The sequence below is a fragment of the Sciurus carolinensis genome, chromosome 14 (genome assembly GCF_902686445.1).
Source record: "Sciurus carolinensis chromosome 14, mSciCar1.2, whole genome shotgun sequence".
Lineage (NCBI taxonomy): Eukaryota > Metazoa > Chordata > Mammalia > Rodentia > Sciuridae > Sciurus > Sciurus carolinensis.
In genome coordinates this window covers 8,385,304-8,399,406 of record NC_062226.1, presented here as the reverse complement: position 1 = coordinate 8,399,406, position 14,103 = coordinate 8,385,304, and the positions used below count along the sequence as shown (strand labels likewise).

The following is a 14,103-nucleotide window of genomic DNA, read 5'->3' as shown; positions in this document are numbered from 1 at the left end:
TACACACACACACAGTTTTCAAGTCAGTTGGTAAAGCACCTTTAGAAATTCTGTTTGGGGGCTGGGGCTATAGCTCAGTTGTAGAGTGCTTGCCTTGCACAAGGCCCTAGGTTCAATTCCCAGCACCAAAAAAAAATTCCTGTTTGGATTTGGGTAAGAATCACCATCACTCTTTAGATAATTTAGGGAGAGCTGATAAGATTGTGTTAATGACTCTTTCCCTTCTTGAGTAGGATAAATTTCCCTGTGTAGTTAAGTCTTCCTTCACGTTTTTCAATAAAGTTATATCATTTTCCATATCAGGTCTTGCACCTCTTTTATCAGACTTATTTTTAGATTGCTTTCTTTCTGTTACTGTTCTAAATAGTGTCTTTTCCTGAGTTGTTTACTTTTATAAGTGAGCGTAGAGAAAAGCAATTTAATTTTGAATATTGATCTTATATCCTGCCACTTTGATAAACTCACTAATGCTAATCACCTAGATTATTTGTTTAGATTATTTTGGATTTGTATATGTGTATGCATATGTATAATTATATCATCTGGAAGCAATGGTAGTTTTATTGGTCTTAAACACCCTAGCTAGAACTTTCAATAAAATGTTGATCAGTAGGCTGAAACTGGAGATCCTTGTCTTGTTCTGTTAAGGAAAATGCTTTTTTTCTTACTCTTTTCTACTAAGTATGACTTTGCTAAATTTTGCAAGTTAAGAAAATTTCCTCATATTCCTACTAAGATAAGAATTTTTTTACCAGTACTGGGGATTGAATTCAGAGGCACTTTACCACTGAGCCACATCCTAAACCCTTTTTAATAATTTTGAGACAGAGTCTAGCTAAGTTGCCCAGGCTAACCTTGGAATTGTGATCCTTCTCTCTCAGGAACCCAAGCAGCTGAGATTACAGGTATGTGCCACCACACCCAGTTAAGAATTTTAATCTTGAAAGGATATTGATTTTTTTTCTTTTTGGTACTAGGAATTGAACCCATGATTGCCTACTGCTGAGCAATATCTCCAGTCCTTTTGTAAATTTTATTTTGAGTCAGGACCTCCTAAATTGCTTAGGCTGACCTTGAACTTGCAAACTCCCTGCTACAGCCTTCCAAGTGGCTGAGATTCAGGTTTGTGCCACCACACAAATGATACTGATTTTTAGTAAATGCTTTTTCTGCATAGATTTTTCTCCTTTAATCTGTTAATGTTACTGGATATATGCATGCACTTTACATTTATTTTTTACATGCTTTTAATTACCTAATTATGTATATAATATGTATTATTATCAATAATCTTTATTAATATATAATATGTACTATTACTAAACACTCATGGTATAAGCACATTTGGTCATGTTTTTAAAAATACTTGTTGATTCAGTTTTCTACTTTTATTTTTTTCCTGCTTTCCTGCGGACAGAACCGAGAGCCTCACACATGCTAGGCAAGCACTCTACCACTGAGCCACAACCCTAACCCTGCTATCTGTTCTTGATTTTTATCTAAGCACATGACTGAGGTTTTCTTGGTGTGGGTAATAAGGTTATATGGTTTCACAAAGTCAGCTGTAGAGGGTCCCCTCTTTCCTATTCGCTGGATGAGTTGGTATAAATTTTAATATCTGTTCTCTGAATGTTTGACATAATCTGGGCTTGGTGTTTTCCATGAGGAAATATTTAACAACCACTTCAGTTATGTTTAGCAGTTATGGGACTAGTCAGGATTTTTATTTTTTCTTGAGTCAGATTTTCCCCTTTCTGTATTTTTTATTTATTTTAATTTTTTTCTTTTGAATCAGCTTTAAGAAGTTATATGTTTCAAGGAATTTGTCCATTTTGCCTGTTTTTGGATCTATTAATGCAAATCTATAGAGGTTATTCTCTTTTTATCTTTATAATCTCTATAGCAATTTTATTTTCCCATTCTTAATATCAATCATTTATGTCTTTTATCTTTTCATTTTTAATACGTTTTCCCATATATTTATCTATTTTATTTATTTTCATTCCTGGGTTTTGAACACAGGGGTGCACTACTACTGAGCTTTTTAAATTTTTAAATTTCTAAACCTTGGAGACTTATCTGCCACCTAACTTTGGGCTTTTTCCCCTTCGATCCATCCTCTCTTTCATGGTTTTGTTTCTCCTGTTACAGTTTTTTAAGCTGAAGCCTTTCCCTCTTTCATCCCCTTTCTGTTCCTCTTCAGAACTGTCAGTGCCACACGCCTTTGCTGTTCTTCTAACAGTTACCCTGGAAACCTGACCTTGCAAATTTTTTAAAAATGTTTTTGTTAGTTGTAATAATGTATTTATTAGTTGTCCTTTATTTTGTTTACATATTTATATGCGATGCTGAGGATGGAACCCAGTGCCTCACACATGCTAGGCAAGCGCTTTACCGCGGAGCCACAACCCCAGCCCTGACCTTGTAAATTTTAAGGACTCTAAAATTCCTGAAGAATGCAAAGCTCTTCAGCCATGTCAACTACAATAATCATTCTGACTTGCATACAACTGACATCCAGTATTTAAACTTTTTCCTTTTGCCAACATTATTATTATTATAGTATAAACATTATTATTACTATTATTTTACAGTTTGCTTTTTTTTTTTTAACCTACGTGTTTCCCAACTCCTTTCGTCACTATTTCTTCTTACATATCAGCATCATATTTGGGAGTCATTTTCCTGTACTTTATGAAACTTTTAACAGTGGGAAATTCCCTCAGATTGGGTCCCTGCAAAGATGACTTTATTTTATTCTTATTCTCAAACAATAGTTATACTGAGTATATATATCTAGGTTGATAATGATCTTGCCTCATTACTTGATATTGATAATTGTTTTGTCTAATTTAGTCATTTAAATAATTAAATTTTATTTAAATATATAAAGTCATTTAAATTATTATTTTAATAACTTAAATGTCTTTAAAGATATTTTCCCATTTCTTATGGATTTCTATTGTGGCTGTTGATAAGTCGCAGTCACCCTCAACGGCTATAATAGAAGTGTTTTTTTTCTCCGTTGATGCTAAGTGCTCTTGATTTTTGGTCTTCTGTAAGTCTATTACAATGTGTCTGTGTGTGAATTCAAGTCTCTTCTAAGCTGTGAAAAGTTCTCAGCCAAACTCTTGTCAAATATCAGTTCACCTTTGCTGCCTCTGTTCTTTATTGGGTCTGGGTTATATAATCAACTTTCTCAATGCCTCTGCTTTCTTAATCTTCACTCATGTATTACATCTCCTTTTCTCTCTGTTTTGTATCCTGGGTACTTTCTGCAGATCTGTCTTCTAATTCATGAACATCTCTTCAGTTGCATACACTCTGCTATTTAATCTATCTGATGAGATTCTTGTGCTGTCAATTATAATGTTCATTTGCATGATTTCTATTTGGTTTATTTTCAAATCTTTCCAATCATTCTTGCATTCCTTCAAACCTTTTCTACATGATTATTTTATATTTGGTATTCAGTAATTCCAATTGCTGAAGTATTGTTTTATTGCTGACTGTCGTTCATCTTGATTTGTTTCTTTGTAGTTTGGTGATCACTGATTGCAAGCTCATATTTTGTTAAAGCTAATCTGTGGGAATCCTGGAGGCCTAAATTGGAGGTACATTACTGAGTGCATTTGCATTTGCTTCTGCCTGGACCAAGGGTCTGCTATTACCTGGGATTACTTTAACCATCTTCAAGAGACTCCGGCTCAATGTGGGAGCCTCTAGTTCAATACTCTCATCTTGCCTCTGGCTCAGATTCTCCGGGTTTATCACAGTGTTTCTTACAATAGTTAGCCTGACTTTTCTGTTTACCTGTTTCACTACTCCATGCTTAAGCTGTCTTGCCATGTTTTTCTTAGCAGAGGGCATTTAATCCTTCGAGTTTTCTTCTACTTTCAAGCAAGCCCAGCAATGGGTAAAGAATAATGGTTTATTTTGCTTTGCTTTTGTAATTCATGCAGCATCTAGTTGTATTTTTTAAAATTTTGTAGTTGTAGATGGACACAATACCTTTGTTTTACTTATTTATTTCTATGTGGTGCTGAGAATTGAACCCAGGGCCTCACACATGCCAGGCAAGTGCTCTACCACTGAGCCACAACCCTGGCCGGCAGCTAGTTGTTTTTTAAAGGGAGATCACTTTCCCTGATCTTGCCAAAAGTGGAAATCCCATGATGCTTTTATTATCCACTTTATAGATAAGTAAACTGAGGCACAGAGAATTTAATGTCTTGCTTGAGACTACACAGCTGAGCAGTGGCAGTCAGGACTAGAACCCAGGCTCTCTGGCTCCAGAGCCTAAGTGTTTAACAGAGGTTTGCTGCCCACAAAGGAGCAATGCTTTTGGAGGCATTATGGTCTGGATATGCGCTACCTCCTGAAAAGTTCATGTGTTAGGCAGTGTTCAGAGAATGCAGGGATGTTCAGAGGTGAAACGATTCGATTATGAGAGTTGTGACCTAACCAGTGGACTATACATTTGATGGATTAACAATCTGAATAGGTCACTGGGTGGCAGCTACAGGCAGTGGGGCATGACTGGAGGAAGGAGGCCTCTGGGGCCTGCCCTTGGGAGCTATATTCTGCCCCCGGCTCCTCACTGGCTCCTCTGTTTCCTGGCTGCCCTGAACTGAGTGATTTTCCTCTGTCCCGCCCTTCAGCCACGATGTTCTGCCTCAACTCAGGGCCAGAGCAATGGAGTCAGCTGGCCATGGACGGAACTTCTGAAACCCTGAGCCCAAAATAAACTTTCCAAGTTGTTCTAGTCAGGTATCTTGGTTGCAGCAACGAAGAAAAGCTGACTAACACAGGATGGGTCACTGCTGGCCAGCGCCCTGGGATGAGCGCACAAGCTCCTGCTGGGGAAGGAAGGAGACCGTCCAGCCCAGAGCCCTGCAGCACAGCTGCCTGCCGGTTCAACACCAGCTCAGCAGACTGTGCAGCAACAGCCCACTCCTCCCATCCTGGGAAGGAGCCAGCAGGAGCTTCCTGCACTCTGGTTTCCATGACAACCAGGCACCCTCTGCCAGGAGATGCAAAAGCCACAAGCAGTGAGTGGAACATTCCTGAATCCTGGTCCTCATTACAGGTGGGTCTTCTGCAGCCTCAGGGACAATGTGAGGGGGGCTCAGAGGAAAGAGAAGGTCTGTGCGGGAGTAACATTCAAGCTGGTCACAATGCCACCATTGGCCCCTTTCTCCTCATCCACGCCACAGTTAGGGTGGCTGCAGAGTCCCCCGTCCAGGCAAGTCCAGAAACAGACTGGGTTGGCAATAGGTCCTACACAAAACTAGGTTTTCCTGTTTCATTCAACAACAGTTCCTTCCTCCAGCCAGGTCCCCACCCTCAGGAAGCTATCAGTCTGGTGCAGTTCTATCACTAAGGCACATCCCTAGCCCTTTTAAAAAAATTTTTTTTTTTTTTTAACTTCGAGACAGTTGCCCAGGTTGGCCTCAAACTTGTGAGCCTCCTGCCTCAGTCTTCAGAGTAGATGGGATGACAGGCCACCATACTCCATTTGCAAGATTATCTTAACAGTCTATGACACCAGGGGACAAAGAGGACACAGAGGCCATGAAATCACAGTTGAGTGAATGCACCCTACAAAACTTCCCAGCAGAGGGATATTTGAGCTGAGCCTGGAAGCACCCTTGAGGACTTAACCTAGAGAAGGGAGGGAAGGGCATTTCAGGCAGTGGGAACCACAGTGTGGTAGGCTCAGAGGCATGAAAACACATTCCCTCTAGAAAAACAAGGTAAGGAAAGCAGGAAAGTTGCCAAAGAAGGGAGGTTTGTCAGGGCCTTTGAACAAGATGCTGTGAATTTGGGCTTTAACCAGGGAATAGTGGGCAGTGCTTAGGTGGTTGTATTGAGGGTATGACAAGGCCCTGTTGTCCCTGGCAAGGAGCCTGTTTTAATAATACAGAAGAGAGACACGGGAACTAGAAGACAATGGCTATGATGGCAGGGATAAGAAGGAAGGGGACAGATTTGAGGGATATTTAGAAGGTCAGATGGAAAGGACTTGGTGAGAGATTGCCTGTGAGAAGGATGGGGCGTGGACCGGAGAGGGAAGTGAGGAGCAGGGCAGGGAGGGCAGGCAGAGGGGGCCATCAGAACTGACCTCACCAGGTCATGTGGAGGTGACCAGTTTTCCTCATAAGAGATCAGCGGTTGAGTTCCCCCGAGTGTGATATCCAGGGCATTATTTTTCCGAGTCAACACGACAAAAAGAATATTCCAGAGCCTTCTTCAGCCCTAGGGCTTCTAGCAGGCTGCAGCCGGCTGCAGGCTTGCCCTCTGCCCCCTATCCTGAACTGCACCAGTCCCAGAGTCCCACAGCCTGTGAGCGGGCATCCCAGGTGGCTGGTGTCTCCCACTGCTGAGCCGCTGAGTCACCACCGCCCCTCATCCCCAGGCCAGTGGAGCCACACTTCATTCCCATGCCCGTTTCCTTGTTCTGGTACATGCATGTCACAAAGTCATGTCTGTGGCTCTTAGGTTGTGCAGCCTGGGGCTGAATTAATGCGAAGGGAATTGTGGTGGAGTCAAGTTGGTGACTAGAAATCTAAGAACGGCGGCTCTGGAGTCAGTGTGTTCAAACCCTCACTCTGCCCTGGCTGGCTGCACGCCTGGGGCGGAACCTCTCCTGCTCAACCGCACTCAGATATTCCGCCCTCTACTCACGCCCCCTCCACCCACACCCCCTCTGCAGCTCACACCCCTCCCTCAAGGCCTCCGTCCACACACCCCTCTCCCTCAGCCCTCTCCGCTGTTCACACTTGTCTCCTGTTCATGCTCCCCTTCTCCCTCATCACCCCCTGCCCCAGGCCACACTCCTTTCCTGCCCACACCCAAGTCCGGTTCCCCAGTTCTGCAGATTGATACTGCGAAGGAGTCACTGCAGGCCCCCGAGGAAATAGCGCCGGGGACTCAGAGGCCTTCCGACTCTCCCCTTCTTCTCCAGCCCCAACCTGGTTTCCAGGCAGGTGCCAGTTCGAGCACCAGGGACCAGAGACGTTGCCTGGCCGGCCCGGTACACTTGACCCTGACTCAGACTCAGGGACATTCTCAGAGGAAGCCTGAGGACTGTCACCTGAGGTTCCAAGGCTGGTCTCCATTTCTGTCCCTCTTACTCCCTGGTCCACTGCCCCTCTCCCACCCCACGCCCCAACACTCTCCCGCGGGTGGGCGGAGGGAGGTGTGGCCCGAGGAGGGGGAAGGGGCGGGGCCTGACCAGCCGCGGCGAGGCAAGCCCCGCCCTTGGGGCTCGGACGCTGGGACCCCTCGGGAATGGCCGGGAACCAGCGGGGTCACAGGCTTGGCGCCCCGCAGAGGCCGGGCGCCCCGGGCCTGACCCGCGCCCTGCCTGGCGGGGCCACCCTCGACCGGGGAGGCTCCCAGACTCGGCACCCGCTTCCTCCCCGGGGCGGGGCCGGCGGCCACGGGCCAAGCGCCGTAAAATTTAAAGAGGTGAGAGAGACACTTCGCAGAAACCTCAGCAGCGCGGGGAAATGAAATAAGGCCTCCCCCCGGGGCGCCTCCCCCGCCCGCGCCGCCCGCCCCGGGGCGCCCGGAGGGTCCAGGTGCCGGGCCCGCGTTCCACACCCTCCCCTGGAGGGGGAGAGACGCTGCCCTCCGCTGTCCCCAGCCCCGGAGAGCCAGGTCCACGCGGGGATGTGGACCTCCGCAAGCCGCGCAGTCCCCGCGGGACCGAGGCTGGACCCGGTGCTTGTCCCCTTCCAGGGCAGACAGCGTCCCCTCCCCCACGTGGAAAACGGACCCAGAAATCGCCCCCGACTTGTCCCCGTGCCTTTCTCGGGTGTCCGCTGGTGGGTCTGGTTCCTGCCGCCCCTCCCTCCGCGCGCCGTCTGCGAGCCCCCCTCCCCGCCCCGTCTGTCCCCCCGTGATGGATGGAGCCTTCAGGGAACCAGCGCGGGCGGGCTCGGCTCGGGCGGAAATGAAGAGGATAAGATCTGCGAGGCGAGCCGCCCGTGACACCGTGATATCCGCCCCGCTCGCTGCGCTCGGGGTGATGGATGGGGCGGAGCTCCCCCCTCCGGGCACCGACAGATGGAGGGGCCCCGCCCCGGAACCCCGCCCTCGCGCGCGCGCACACACGCACTCACACACACGCGCGCGAGCGCGCGCACACACACACACATGCACATACACACACACACACACACACCACCCCCACCCCCAGCGGCGCCCCTCCCAGAAACTCCGCACTGCGGTCGCACACGAGGCATTCTCAACTCTCTACACAAACACACACACACACACACACACACACTCACACACACTCACACACACTGTCCCGCACATATCTGGCTGTGCCCCTCACGCACTTATGAAACTGTTCCTCTTCACACCTCCTAGCACTCTAGCACTCACAGGAGCAAGACTCTGTTCTTAGGCAAACCACACCTTACTCATTTGTCCATAACACTGCCTCCTCCCTGCCACGTACACACATCCAGGCAGACTGCACACCTTCCCACCAAAATGAGCTCTTGAACTTTCTGGGTCATGCAAGAGGAGTGTGCGACCATTGTGAAACTCAGCCCTGGGCAGGGGTCTTGGAACAGGAGTTGGACAATAGCTGCCAGATGTGATCACCATCTTATTGGTCCATTAAACAGGTCTGGCTTGGCATTGGACTGGGGCAGCTGTGAGGCCAGTAAGGTCCAAACAGTCCTCCCCATCAATGTTACCATGGTTACCATCAGCACTATCACTCAGCAACATTGCTGTTACTATGGTTACAGGCACCCCATCTCTCTTCACTGCTTTGCTACTATTTGATTCCCATCACCATTACCATTCATTCATTCACTCTGGGTATGCACTCACCCCCTCAATTTATTCATCAGTTAGGGATACAGAGATGAGTAAGTTGGGAACCTTTGGGAACACGTAGCTGAGGGGGGAACCAGAGAGGTAAGCAACCAGCAGTATGGTACATTCTACAGAGCCTGTGGATGGTAGGGCAGGAAGCAGAGCAGGGAGGGTAACGGTGAGAAAAAAGGCACGAAGCCATCACCAGCATCGTGATCACCATGCGGGGCTCTGGGTGTTTGGAGAAATGTACACGCTGGGGGTCAGAGGCAGGCAGTAAGGAAGGGGGCCACTTGGGATTACACTCTGAGGGTTCTTTAATGACCCGTGGTTGTCCATGGCATGTAGTTAAGAACAGTGCTCTGGGAATCTGACAGACTTGGGTTTGAGTCCTGACCCTGCCCCCAATTTAGGACTTGAAGCACACCATTTCTTCACAGTTGTCCTTAAAAATGAAATTGACCAAATTATATTATTCTATTATGTGCACGTACAAGTATGTAACAACAAATGCCATTGTGCATAATTATAATGCAACAATAAAAGACTAAGAAAAAGTGCTTTGGGAGTCATTGTTTTTCTTTTTGTTATTTTGCTCCCACGCATGAGAGCTTTGGAGAATCACCAACATTAACTCTTTTGGCCTCTAGGGGAGCTCACGTTCCTCTCTTCCCCAACCTTCCTCCTCACCCACACCCAGGAGGAACCAATATGAATTAGAATACTTTTGATCCTCCCTAGGCTGAATCCTTGGGTGTGGAACCCGCTGATACTGAGGGCCAACAATCCTCTTGTGTGCATATTTATATGAATGAATCATTCTCAACTTGATTTCCCTCAACATTTATTTTCTGAGATTTGCCCATGTTGATACATGTAGCCTGGTTAATTGATTTTACGATGAATAGCCTGCCCTCTGTATGAAAATACTACAATCTCATCGTGTACTCCACTACAGAGAGATATACACACTGTTCTGATTTTGTTGCAATTACAAATGATCCTGCAATGAACATTCTTGTACATGTCTCTTTGTGTGTAATAGTAAAAAATTTCTGGTGCATTTATTAAAAAGAGAAATTGCTGGGTCTATGAATGTATACATTGCCAAGTTGTAGTATTTCTAAACTACTCTCCAAATCCATTGCACTAATCTACCAGCAGTGTTCCAGAATCTTCCTTCCCACATCCTTGCTACTACTTGGTACTGCTGGACTTTAAAATTTTCTGCACATTCGAAGGATGTGATGGGGGGCACTGTTTGTTATTTTTTTTTTTTCTTTTTCAATTATTAGTGAAATCAAGCATCTTTTCTTTTTTATGGGAAATTTCCCATTTTCTCCTTTGTATGTTAACTGTTTGTACCCTTTGTCCATCTTTCTACTTTTTTGCCTTTATCTTAGTGGATTGAAAAAGTTCCTTATGTAATCTGAATATTAACCTTTTATAGTTTTTTAGTTTGGAAATATTTTTCCCACTTTGTGATTTTAAAAAAACTTTTGTGAAGAGTGTTATCTTCTAATTTTATTTTACTTTCAAATGACAAATATTAATTGTATATGTTATGAATTTAGGAGCTACAGCTTGTGTTTTGATATGTTTGTGGAATGATTAAATATACATCGTGGAATGATTAAATCAAACTAATTAACAAATTCATCACCTTAAATATCTGTTTTTTGTAGTGAGAGAACTTATATAATCTTTCAGTTATTTGGATACTTTTTAAATTGGGCACAGGGATAAACAAAACAACAGAGCAGAGAGGAAGTCAAATTTATCTGTCTTCATGGTTGGTGTTTTCTTTCCTCCCTCCCTTCCTTCTGTCTTCCCTTCCCCCCGACCCCCTTTTTTTTTTTTTTTTTTTTTTTTTTTTTGTGGGTGCTGGGAATTAAACCCAGGGCCTTATGCTTTCAAGGGAGACACTCTACCAACTGAGCTACATCCCCAGTTCCTCTTCTTTTTCCTCCTCTTCTTCTTCTCCTTCTTCCTCTTCTTCTTGTTCCCCCCCCCCCCCACACACACACCTCTTGTCTCTTTCCTATGCTTAAGAAATTTTTCCCTAAACTGGGTGTGGAGGCACACACCTGTAATCCCAGCGATTTGGGAGGCTGAGGCAGGAGGATCACAGGTTCAAAGTCAGCCTAAACAATTTAGCAAGGTCGTAAGCAACAGAGACCCTGTTTCAAAATAAAAAAAAAGCTGGGGATGTGGCTCAGTAGTTAAGTGCCTTTGGGTTCAATCTCCCTGGTACAAAAAAAAAAAAAAAAAAAAAAAAAAGAAAGAAAGAAAAGAAAAAGAAAGAAAGAAAAGCAAAGAAAGAAAGAAAGAAAGAAATCTTCCCTATCCAAGAACATGAAATAGTCCTTTAATACCTTCTTCTAATTAAAGTCTTTTTTTTTTCTTTTTACATTTGGGCTTTTAATCACCTAGAATTTATTTTTGCACATGGCCATCCATATATTATTTATTATTTTATATTTGTTTTCATATTGTTAGCCAATTGTTCCAGCACTATATAATTAATACATGGCTCCCTGCTTCCCCACTGATTCATGAAGCTGTCATGTCATATACAGACTTCCCATATGGGTAACTCGTTTTCTGGTCTCTGCTTTGTGCTCCATAGACATGAGATCTGTTTGTTTATCCCTGTTTCGATGCTCATATCCATAAAAGCGATCTTGATGGATGGCAGATATGACAGAGACTAGCTTGCTTCTCATTACAGCTGTTTCCTCTTGTTCCTGGGACACTACTGGGCTCTATCTCACAGACTCCCCCTAAGTTGGTGTGGCCACATACGTGAGTTCTGGCCAAGGATGTGAAAGAAGCCATGTGCTTTTTCTAGGCACTACTTATAAAACCTCCCATTCATAACCCATCATCATCTTGCTACAAACCAGCACGGTGACCTGGAAAGGTGGAAGCCCAAACTGTAAGAAACTTGGGTCTCTGAATTGCCTCTTAAAGGAGAGCTGACCAGGGCTGAGGTTGTGGCTCAGTGGTAGAGCACTTGTCTGTCATGTGTGAGGCACTATGTTCAATTCTCAGCAACATATAAAAAAATAAATAAATAAAATAAAGGTATTGCATCCATCTACAACTAAAACTATTAGAAAAAAAAAAAAGGAGATCTGATCACTATCAGAGAAATCCATTTTGGATTTTACACAAGCCAGAAATAAACTTTTATCCTATTTGACCCTCAGACATGTTGGGGTTGGTTTGTTTCAGCAGCTAGTGCCACTCTAATACAGTATGGCCTAGTGTATCCCTTGCCCCTTGTTTCTCCACTTTAAAACTCTCGTGGCCAGGATGGGGGTGTAACTCGATTGTAGAGCACTTGCTTAGCATGTGCAAGGCCTTGGATTCCATCACCAGCACTGCAATTAACTCACTAAATAAAATAAAATTGTCTTGGCTATTCTTGGGTTTTATCCTCATAGGAATTTTCAGATCAGTTGGCTGGGTTCCTTTAAAAAAAAAAAAAACAACCTCGCTGGGTCTTTGGTTTTAATTCAAATTAATTTCAATTTTAATTGCTGGAGATTTACTCTCTTTACAACCCTGAGTCTTTCCATTCATAAATATAGTCCACTTATTTTTATATTATTCATTAGATATTATTTGATTAGATTTTATTAAGCCAGTGAAGCTTTATGATTTATCTTTCACATAGGTCTTCATGTCTTCTGTTATGTTTAGTTGGTTTTGTTGCCACAGCTAATATTTTTCCTTTTTGTATTCTGTGCCCTAATTAGTTGGGGCTACTGTATAGGGATCCCACTGGTTTTTGAATATTTATCTTGTATCTGGTAACCTTGCTAAATTCTTCCCTTAGTTCTAACAATGTATATTTGGGTGGGGGGGTTCAATGAAGATGTCTCCAATGGCTGATTTCATCTGCCAAGGACTTGGTTACCCAAGATGTGTGTGGCTCCCTCCTGTGTGACCTCCAGGTCTATGTTCCAATGTCATTGGTTAGCAGCCCTCCCCTGACCTCCTCTATGGCTGTTGCACATTCCTGGCTCTCCTCTCTTGACCTTTGCTTTTGTTCTTCTTAGAACTGACCTAAGTTATTGGTTTATTTCCATCTGCCTTCTCTGCCAGAAGGTAAACTCCAGGAAAACAAAAATCCCTTCGACTTTGTGCTGAAAAGAAATAAGCAGACGGAGATATGAAAGAATAAATTTGACATTATTTATTTTTTAAAAATCATACATTGATTTAAGCATCGTGAGAAACCAAAGTAAGTGAAACCACAAATAATATCAATTTTTTTTCTTTCCTATTCCTTTCCTCTTATTTCTTTTCAACACAAAATCAAAAGGATTGCTTCTAATATTTCACCATTAAAATCTTTAAAGTAGGTTTTGGTAGGTTCACTTGATCAGGTTAAAAAGTTTTACTTAAATGTAAGGTTTTCCATGAATATAATTTTCCATGGACATAGGGTTTTCTAAGAGTTTATATATTTTATTATGGTTTCACATGGTTTTTCTCCATCTTTTGAAATTAAAAACTATTTTTAGTTTTCATCTGTTAATATGGTGAATTGTTCCAATAGATTTACTAATATTAAAGCAGTATTATGTTCCTGGGATAAATTTAATTTAATCTTAGTATATTTTTAGTATAAATTTGAAGATTCCTTTTGCCAACATTTTAAAAGAATTTTTGCATCTATGTTCATAAGTGAGATTGGCCTATCGTTTTCGTTTTCTCAGTTTTTTTCAGATCTGGTTGCAATGTTATCTTGGCCACAGAAAAGAAGGTAGAGGTAGAGGTGGTCATCCCTTCCATGAAACAGTTCTAATTTAGAAAGGAATTATCTATTTCTTGGAGTTTTAAAATAACTCACCTTTAAAAAATCCAAGTTCTGATGTTTTCATTGTGGTTAAATTCTTAAGTGGATATAGGTCTACTTAAATTTGCCATTTTTTTTCTGAAGCTAATATTGATCATTCTTCAGACTTCTAGATGTCTATTTCATAAGAATTTATAAATGTATTGGCATAGTAGCAAAGTATCCCCAAATGATCCTTTTATCTCTATTGTCTCTGAATTGTTGTCCTTCTTTAAAATTTTCTCTTTTCCTTCATTAGCCTTGCTAGAGTCTGTCTCTTTTATCAGAATTATTTTTTCAAAGAACTTATTTTTGGTGGTGTTGATAATTTCTGTTACTTTGTTTTTTTGATTCATTTTTCTTTCCTCTTGATTGAAAATTCAGTTCAATTATTTTAAGTCATTTTGAGCTTT

At 43.0% G+C, this 14,103-nt stretch overlaps 1 non-coding gene across 1 annotated transcript; it reads right to left on the bottom strand.

Annotated features, from left to right (window-relative positions):
* Positions 1–10,717: 10,717 nt before the first annotated feature.
* Positions 10,718–10,790, bottom strand: Trnas-uga (transfer RNA serine (anticodon UGA)). The gene has a single exon. It is a non-coding gene; the product is annotated as a tRNA-Ser (tRNA).
* Positions 10,791–14,103: the final 3,313 nt, after the last annotated feature.